This window comes from Adiantum capillus-veneris, chromosome 24, assembly GCF_014529385.1.
Source record: "Adiantum capillus-veneris isolate H3 chromosome 24, ASM1452938v2, whole genome shotgun sequence".
Lineage (NCBI taxonomy): Eukaryota > Viridiplantae > Streptophyta > Polypodiopsida > Polypodiales > Pteridaceae > Adiantum > Adiantum capillus-veneris.
The window spans coordinates 126,643,938-126,654,811 of NC_140954.1; positions in this window are offsets into that span (position 1 = coordinate 126,643,938).

A 10,874-nucleotide genomic window follows, 5' to 3' on the forward strand; every position below is an offset into this window, starting at 1 on the left:
TCAACAGTATCATAGTTTTCAACACTTGGCCAAGGGGGTAGTCCTTTGGACCTAGTTTACTTCTTCGCCTCTTACTAATCTATGGTTTGTCTTCTACTTTGGCCTTCCCTTCCTTGCTCTTGTTTCCCTCTCTTCTTTCATCTGATTCTTCCTGTCATGCCTAGCTCACTTATTGGCCAAAGCATCCACATCTTGATACTCAAGGGTAATGACGTTGATATCTCTACCTTCTCCATTTGTAGGAAATGGTTGTGGTTGTTGTTGCGGAGGTGGTGCTTCTAGTGCCCACTCTTGATAATTTCCTTCTATTATCCCTTGACCATGCCAATATAAGGGGTACATCCCTCCTCTCTCTCTTGGTGTTTTAGGACAATCAAGGGCATAGTGACCCTCTTCATCACAATTATAACATTTTCCTTGTAGCCTTTGTCCCCTACCTCTTCCAACCGGCCGTTCTTCTCTTTGGTTTCTATTCATTATGCTAATTCTTAATTCTTGCAACTTGACCAACATGATCATGAAAAACTCGGTCCGTAACATGATCCGAACCTTGAATCACTCTCCACTCTATCATCCACGGACATAGGAACCATTGGTTGCACCACAAATAGCTTGGCATGTGTCATGCCTTGCTTCCACCTTCTCTTAATGTTCTTGCTATTGTCCTCGGCAATTTCCATAGCTCTTTCAAATGTAGCAGGATCCTCTTCGTCAACCTTGTCCCTTACACTTGGATGGAGACAATCCATAAACTAATGCACTTTAAGAAATCATCTACAGGTACTTGGGATGCGACCTCTAATTGCACCCAATGTCCTTTGAAGTTTTGCAAAAACTCTTGAAAGTTAGCATGAATGTCTTACTGCAAACCTCTCAATTTTGTCATTGCTTCTCTTGCGGTTTATCTCTTTCCAAACCTATCAAAAAAAATTCTGCTTCACCTGCTTCCATGTTTGCTTTTTGTCTTCCTCTAAACTTCAAACCACACATGAGATTCTCCTTTGAGTGCAAGAGGAAATACAAGAAGCTTTGATTCATCATTCACAATGTGCATACCAAGCGTATGCCACTCAAAGTCAATAACCCAGTCCTTCACATCCTCCTTCCTTGTGAACACTGGCAAACTGTACGCCATCCCTTCAAAGTCATTTCTTCCTTGCGTGAGTAACTCCGCAAAAGTTGAAGTCTTTCAACTCAACCAAACCACTAATTTTCTTCAATGATATATGAAGTTCACAGCAAAACCACTTCACCTGGTGCACAACCGGAAAATGTTTGCTCCCCAGCAGGATCGCCAAAGGATGATGGAAAAAAAGATGTCGTGCACACACTCACACACCCGAAAATCTTAACACAACACCAGATATTCCCATAATTTTCTCACATCACTCACCACCACTCAAAATATCAATGAAAATACTACCCACAAGCTCAATTCAAACTCCAAACACCTTGACCTACAAGCCCTTTCTTGTCCACAGACACTACAAGGTGAGTCGAGTTCATCACCACTTGAAATCACACTTGATGGTGACAAAAATATACCAAAAAAAAAAAAAACCCAAAAATTCCAGCCACAAAATGCCTCTCTCAAACCATTTCGAAGGCTTCATTAAACTGCCCTTTGTTGGAGTCTCTAGCGTAGCCTTGAGCAACACTAATGGCACCGATACAGGGTCACATAATCCTGCAGAAAGCTGCACCTTCTTCCCTCAATATCTTGCACACACACATCCATATAAACCCCAAAACTTCCATAGACTCTCCCATGTGCAAAATTGAAGAGAAAAAGCTCTCATTTACTCCCCCACACACTCAAAAATAGGACTCGAACGCGACGTGACTACACTAGACCGCCTATAGAAACCCTCCTTCCTCCCACACAGAGGGAGGTAAAGTGCTGAGTCTTAGCTTCAAAAAATTTTCTTCAGCATAAAAATGCATGGCACCATGAATTATGTGGCAATTTAAAGCCTTTTCACATCATTTTTTACCATTTTTTGACCTTTTTGGGCCCAGTTTTGGCTAGTTTTGACCCTTGGCGGGCATTTTTCATGGGAAAAATACCTAGTGGACTTCAAAATCCACCAAAATGTTTGTATTATTTTTCCTTGATATCCATAATTTACACATGCTCACATATCGTATCTGACCACTCCTAGGGTGGTGCACATATCACCGCAGATCAAGAACTACAAATAGACAGTTACCGCATGCCAAGCTTCTCGGGTGGGTCGAGGGTGCCCACACCTTCCACTTGCACTATTTACATTATAGAAAGATTAATAACATTTTCTATAACCAAAAGAAGCCATTTGTAACCATATCCAAGTCCTTGATACCCTATCAAGGCATGTATGTGTGTCTGTCGGAGGCTATCGGCACGCAAACTTGACTATTCACAGTGTGTACACTTTGCATCATTTTAAAACTTGAAAGCACTTTACAAATATACCAAATGAATGTATTTACATATTTGGTTACATATGCCCATGCATATACATGCTACTTTGCACACATTGATAGTGATCTATCAACATGTACAAGCAAAATTTAGAGTCGGAGATGAATTTGGAAAAGTGATTGAGGACATATAGGTTGTCCTACAAAGTGGCGACCAACATTACTTCATTTGAGTTGTTTTTTGGCAAGGAATAAGTGTTGCCAATATAAATGCAACTCTGTGCTTTAAAGGTATGTGGCATGTCAATGCCACCCAGCATGAAATGTTACAAGTTTGGATTGTTGGTCTTGAGGACTTACGGATAAATAGAGAGACGGCAGGGATTATTATGTGAAGCAATGGGAGAAACGAGTTGAAAAAGTTAGTCAAATTCTATCTGAGAAGGTATATAGGAAGGCGATCTAGTGATGAAATATGAGAGCTACCTCGATTTCACATTCAATAAGAAGTTCAAGAAGAAATGGATCGGTCCATACAAAGTACAAAAGGAATTTTTGAATGGGACCTATCAATTAATGAGAGAAAATGGGAATTTTCTTAGCACAAAGCGAACAAAGTGCCACTCAAGCCATGTTTTGAAAGGAATCCAATGATTGAGGTTATTGTGCAATCAACGGGTATGCATCCTATCAAATTTTTTTGGACATGCAGGCCCTCTAAGAGGCTCACAAGGTGGAGATGATATTTACTTGGTTAACCTGGTAAGTAAAAGTTACAGATTGCCCACAATAGAAGACTATGCAGCCAATGAGTCCCAATGTGAGAGATACACCAAAATAGAATATTTTTTAGCTAGCATTAGAAAGAGAATGGGGTCTAGGAGGGCCTCTTTATTTGGTAGTTTAAGGAAAAACCTATAGTATTAAGAAAGTAATCAAAGGAGAAATTTTGAATTCAAATAGGCTATTGATATTCAACATTTCCCCCCAAAGTGGAATTCAAAATCTAGCGGTAAAACCATATCATGTAGCATATCTATGAAAAGAACTCAACATGTAGATTGCAGGTCTATGATCTCCGCTAAAATTGGAGATCACATGTGGGAGTTCTCAAAGGCCAAAAATCATAAAATCCTCCACCTCCTTTTTGGGGGGAAAAGTACATCCTTTGATCACTCTTACACATCTCTTACACACCCACCATTCTTGCACACATGGTGTGCACCTATTCGTCAATTTGTTAATCACCTCCATAAGATGATGGCAAATAAAGAGGCCCTCCTACACCACATCCTCTTCCTAATGAAAGTGTATAACAAACCTTCTATTATTGCACCTTTTGTGTTTTGATCATAATTTTACAAAATGGATATTTAACCACACTTGAAACATGTCAAAACTTCAACTTAAACTCCTAGATCATATCTATCCGACTCCATATGACAGAGATATGAAAAACATGTATTTTGCAGCCAAAAAATGGCCAAAACAAGCTGTATAAAGTCTCGTTTTTGCTTTTGATTTTCTCTTTGTGATGCAATATCAAGGTTGCTATCACCATTACCCTTGCACTTTGATACAATTTGAAGAGTATCCAAATGCAAAAGGTGTATAGCATGCGTGCAGTGTGTGTAGAGTGATAGAGTAGGTGTGGGCATATTTTGGCCCAAAGCTTGTTATCTCATAGGTTTTAGCTCAAAAATGGCATTCCTCAATCTAGAACAAGTAGTTCTTGAATTTCATGCCTTGACAAAGTGGTGAGAGGCGGAAGTACAAAACAGACCGGGTGGCCTCTACACCAAGACTATGCACAATGGCCTCATCATGGGAGGTATACAATAGGGGCACTACCTAGCAAGATATGTGGCTAGGACGTATACATATACACATTAAAACATTCCATGGGAAACAATATCAAGATCCACACCCAAGTGTGGGATAGGGTGGTTGGAAAACAAGATGAGAGGAATGATGAGTGAGTGAGAATGGGATTGCTACTTGTGCACGTAATAAGGAAGATAATCAGGTAAAAGAAACATGCAAGAATGATCACTTTGAATACAAGAGGTGGCAAGTCCGCACACCTTCAGATGCAAGTAGTAAGATGATAGGATTATGAGAGGGAGAGAGAGAGAGTGTGTATGGTGGCAAATATGCACACCTCAAAATAAGCAAAATGGAAAGAAACAAGCATAAACCATACTCACAAAATGAATTATATCCAAAACGAGCCAAGGTATGGCACCAAGATAGAGTATTTTGATTCATTGCAAAAGATGATTATAATAGGTAGCATAGGGAAAGAAGATGAGAAGGGGATAATCCCGTTGGATGCATAATGGAGGGATAGGACTTGATGACGAGGAATATCATGAGTGTAGCCATCATTCTTGTTCTTGAAATTGTGCCGTCCACCCTTCATTAAAAGTGTGTGGATATATGGTGCTCATTTTGTGCATGGTGATAGTGATGGTGTTGTGATTATGTGATTAGGGTTCATGGTACTAGCATGTAGTACAAAGGTGTGTATGTGTAGGTGTGTGGGTATGTGGGTATGGGATAGTGTGCATATGGGTAGTACGTGTGTGTGTGGGGCCGCTTACAAAAAAGGAGTCCTCCTTTTATAGTGCAAGAGAGTGACTAGGGAAGAGATTATGAGAAAGAGAACTTTTTACAAAGTAGCCTTAGTTAGAGGCATCCCATAAATGAGAGAGCTCCATGTGCCCTGCTTATTGACCAATTTCCTCCTAATCACCTTCATCATGGCGAGCTTTGTCTTGATGCCACCTTCCATAGATTGAGTCCAAGAGTTCCTTATAATATTTGAGAGAATCTTGACAAAACAAGAGAAAGTACAACAATAATAGAGAGAAAACTCTGTGAAACACTGTGCTGATAGGATGTGTCATCTCCTTGACTCTTTAAGTCCTTTTCTTTGTATGCCTCACAGTTATCCACTAGATAAAGAGCTTCTTTGATTAACTTGTTTAGAGTCATCCTCCTTATCATATGTAGATCCTTCTGAAGGCCCGCAGGTCTCATTCCCTGGATAAAGATCAGCATCAGTCGTGCTTGCATAGGTAATTCTGCTCTCGGACAGAGCTTAACATATCTCTTGAGCCGTAATGATGCCTTGCATACTGGTTCATCCTCTTTCTGTTTGAATCTATGGATTTGCGAGACCGTGTTGTGAGCAATGCCTTTTCGCGAGAATTCTTCAATAAACTCCTCAAACAGCTCATCTAGGGTCTCAAAATCCCATTTTTCCACCGAGTCGAACCATGTAGCTAGCTACATCATCTTCTAGAGTCAGTGTGTGTGGAGTTGGATAACCATGACTTCTTCCAAAGTGGATAGATAGGCCCTACCATTTTGGCCATATCTCCCAAACCGTAGCTCCAATTGTTTTTTCAAAAGAGGAGCCAAAAGATTAGCTCAACGCCTACAACTTTATTCTTAAAAACATTTTCCAATTCGTAATGAAAAAAATAGAGAAAAATCCCACAAAAATATGTGCCCGTCTTTTCCCTTCCAAAAGTCTTCCAGGTAGTCCCCTCTTGACTTCATGTGCAAGCCTTGTGTCCACAAGTGAGTTATGCTTGAATTTGATAATATTTTATTGATTCCAACTCAATAATTCATAGGATTCTCCTCCCTTTAATGATTGACTTTTACTCTTCACCTATAGTAACAATCGGGTAGAATCAGCATCAAGTGATTTTTTCTTTTTTCTTTTCATAGTGTTTGTTCCTACCTCTCCTTATTTCCAAGATCCAAATGTGTCAAAACCATAGCTATGTACAAAATAAATTCAGATAATTTTTGTGATTTTCATGCATTAGGTACTTCCTCCTCTTACGGTCCTTAAAGCCTTGCCACTAAGTGTATCCAAAAGAGAGGTGGAGAAAAAATTTGAAAAGCGGCCCTCATTAGCCGTCCCCCTGAAGCTAGAGGCATTTATGTCTCTAGCTTTGTACTCGATTCTTCTTTAGCTGAGGTGGAGGAGTCTCGCTCCTCAGGGATTTCCATCATAGGTGCTTGATCAAACCTCCAAAAGTATTGCTTCAACCTCCATCCATTGACACATGTTTTGTGGAGCCTACCATATGCATCCATCAATTGATAATTGCCATTTTTGTAGTGATTTCTAATGAATAATGGCCCCTCCCATGTGAGTGGAAATTTTTTATCCTTCCTAGTGTCAAACCTGTTATCATAGCTTAGAACCAACATACCTTTCTTGAGACATTTTTCCCTAAGTCCCTTGTTGAAGGTACGTCGACTTTTCTCTCCTTGTGCTGCATAATAGTTGATAGAATCTTCTCTGTCTGGTTGAAGCCTCTCTAGATCAATAATGTGGTTGTGAAGATGAGAATAGGGGCGTTCCACCTCCCTAGCTAGCACTTCGAGACTAGCCAATTGTACTTCAAAGGGTAAAATGGCCTCCTTACCATATACCAAGTGATATGGTGTGAACCTAAGGGATGTGCAAAATGAAGTGCAAAAAGCCCAAAGTGCGGTCATAATATTATTTTTTCAATCACTTTTGTGATTGTTTACATGTTTAGTGATGATCTTGCAGATCATACCATTTATCTTTTCCACCAAACCGTTGCATTGTGGGTAGTAGGGAGTTGAGTGTCGTCGTGAGATACCCAACTTCTCCATTAGCTCTATTACTAGGTCTCCTCTAAAACCTGGTCCAATGTCAAAAAGTATTTCAAGAGGAGTGTCAAAATGACAACAAATATTTTCAAATACAGACTTAGCCACTTCCTTAGCTGTAATCTGGGTGATAGTAGCAACTGCTTCAGCCTACCTGGTCATGTAGTCCACACCCATGATGATATACAATTTACCTGATTGGATCCTTGGCAAATACCCAATGGCATCAATTTCCCATTTCTCAAATGGTCCATATGAGATTATAGGAGTGAGTGGGCTCATATGTGAGCCTCCTATTACCAGCCTTCTGACACTCTTTGCATGTTTTGGACCAATGATGCACATCTCTCTGTAAACTAGGCCACACAAACCTGACTTGGAAAACCTTCCTACTGGTGATGCCAAGTGCAAAGTGCCCTCCATAGACACAATCATGGCAAGTTGAAATTATTTTTTTGATTTCTCTAGATAGAGGTACACACCTAAGAATTTTATCCTTACCCTTGCGATAGAGATCGTCATAGATAAGATGGTAATTTCTTGCTACTCATGCACGTAATAAGGAAGATAGTGAGGTAAGTGAAACATGCAAGTGTGCTCACTTCTCATACCAAAGGTGACGAATCCGTGCACCTTAAGATGCAAGTAGCAATATGATAGGAATACGAGAGGGAGAGAGTGTGTGTATGGTGGCAAATCTGCACGCCTCAACATAAGCAAAATAGGAAGAAACAAGAATAAACCATACTCACAATGAAGTATATCCCAGATGACACAAGGTATGGCACCAAGATGGAGTGTGTTGATTGCTTGCAAAATATGAATACAATAGGTAGCATAGGGCAAGAAGATGAGAAGGGGACAAGACCGTAGGATGCATAATGGAGGGATAGGAGTTGATAACGAGAAATATCATGAGTGTATCCATCGTTATTTTTCTTGAAATCGTGCCTTCAACGCTTTAATTACCATTAGGGAAAATTTGGATCCTCAAAAGGGGCCCTATAAGGAGGTTTGACTTTGCCTCCCTTATCCAAAGTGGGCAACCCAGTGAAGTACATAAACGCTTTGTCAAAGCCCTATCAACTATCATATCATTGGAAAGATCTTAGAAAGTAGGTTCTAAATTCCCAAACTCCGAAAAATTTGGAGTTGATTTGTAGAAGTTATGGCCTCTCCACTGAAGCTGAAATGTGGGGAGAGATTCCATTTATAAGATGGAGTTGTCACATCAAAAAAGGAAATCTTTTAGAATATAAGGAATCTGATGGCATGTTATATATCAATGGATAGATCTTGATGAGTACATTCTAAATCCAAAAGGTCCAACGAGTTTTGGTTTCATTTGTAAAAAATTTGCCGTGCGCCTGTTTTGGACAAGAGGGAGAAATTCAAAGTCCTTATAGGGCCCATTTGAGAGCCCAAAATTTTCCGAATGCAAGTGGGTGGAGATATGGTGCTCATTTTGTGCATGGTGATGGTGATGGTGTTGTGATTATGTGATTAGGGTTCATACTACTAGCATGTAGCACAAGGGTGTGTATGTGTATGTGTGTGGGTATGGGATAGTGTGCATATGGTTAGTGTGTGTGTGTAGTGTTGTTTTATAGGCCAAGAGAATGATTAGGGAAATAGATTATGAGCAAGAGGACTTATCACAAAGTAACCTCAATTAGAGGCATCCACCAATGAGAGAGCTTTGTGTGCCCTGCTTATTGACCAATTTTCTCCTAATCGCCTTCATCATGGGGAGCTTTGTCTCCATGCCACCTTCCACAGCTTGAGTGCACGAGCTTCCTCATAATATTTGAGATAATCTTGATAAAAGAAGAGAAAATATAGCAATAATAGAGAGAAACCTATAAGAAATTTTGTATGTGGAGTTGGATAACCATGACTTCTTCCCAAGTGGACAGATAGGCCCCACCATTTTGGCCATATCTCCCAAACCGTAGCTCCAAATTTTCTTTTAAAAAAGGGACCAAAAGATTAGCTCAACGCCTACAATCTTGCTGTTAGAAACTTGTTCCAATTTGGAATGAAAAAAATAGAGAAAAATCCCACAAAAATATGTGTCCGTCTTTTCCATTCCAAAGTCTTCTAGGTAGTCTCATCTTGACTTCATGTGCAAGTCTTGTGTCCACAAGTGAATTATGCTTGAATTTGATGATATTTTGTTGATTCCAATTGAATAATGCATAAGATTCTCCTCCCTTTCACTATTGACTTTTACTCTTCACCTTTTGTAGTGATCGTCGGGTAGAATCAACATCAAGTGATTTTTCCTTTTTCCTTTTCATAGGGTTTGTTCCAAACGCTCCTTATTTTTGAGATCCAAATGTGTCAAAACCATAGCTATGTACAAAATAAATACATAGAATGTTTTTGATTTTTATGCATTAGGTCCTTCCTCCTCGTAGGGTCCTTAATGCCTTGCCACCAAGTGCGTACCAAGAGAGAGGTTGAGCAAAAATTTGTAAAGCGGCCCTCAGTGGTTTTGGTATTTTTTGCAGTGTTTGGTAGTGCTAATAACTTCTACTTTCTACCCCTTAGTAGCTCTGATACATTTGGTAGTTTGTGGTAGTTTCTTGTACCTAGTGAGATATTTTAGGTAGACTGGTCTTCAGGTATATTTTTTGAATTTTGTCTGTGCTATTTTTTAAGTTTCCATTCATACTGTTTTCCCACTTTTTTTTCAAGCATGCTACCAAAACAACAGAGTCGAATTCTTTCCCACTTGTTTTTCAAGCATGCTACATATTGTGTGAGTGTCCGATTCAAAATCCGAGAGCACCATGGTGTTTGTGACCTCAAGCTCTCCAATTTGATTGTAGCTCTTCATGGCTACGATCTCTTTGCTAGATCACGTATCGACGAGATAGCACATTACTCATTGTTGCATAGTCAAAATACAAATATGAGCTTTGGAATGGGTAAAACGTGCCTTGATTATGCCACATAGTGCTAGATATAGCACTACATTGCATCAAATACAAACCTAATAAACAATATATCAAGTATTTTGTAGAGATTGTTTGGGTATCCAGTGTAATATATGAGATTGTGGGCATGTTCCTTGAGTCCTATACAGTCTACGTGGGAAGTTTCATGTTGTCTTGATGTCATTTGGTCCTTTGTGTGTGCAAATTTAGTTCGTGGATGTGATTTCTCAAAATTGTTGTATTAGCAATGTGCTTGTTGTTTTCAGAGTGGATTAGCATTTGTGACAGATTTTCCCCTAGTTTTCCATCACTTTTTTTGAGTGTTTTTGTTGAACTTTGTGTGTTTTCAAATTGGGCTTGATTTGGATGGGTTTGATCAAACTATGTGCATACATGGGAGCGCCTATGGAGTCTCTTATAGCACATGAAAGGGCGTTTGGAAAAAAGTTAAGCCCTTGGTTTTATGAGAAAAAAGTGCAGAGATTTCCATTGTTTTCCTTTAGTTGTTTTGGTTGGTTTTCTTGATTCCCTTGCTTCCTTTAGTGCATCCAAGTCCCATCCAAGTATAGTGGGAGTTGTAGCAGTGTAGAGGGAAGCTAGTCAAGGCTAGTTGAGGTTGTGTGTGAGTGAGGTTGTGAAAATCTGTGAGCGAGGATCAACCCACGTTATCTTGAGAGAGATATTTTCTTCATGTTGGTTTGAGGTGTTGTAGAGGTCAGCCCCCCAATCCTTCACAACATGCAAGAAGTAGTGGCCCGTGTTTCTGATGGACATCAAATCAGATTTTCTCAATGGGGGCTTGAAAGAAGAAGTCTATGTTGAGAAACCATGAGGATTCTAGAAGCCACATTCCAAAGGCATGGT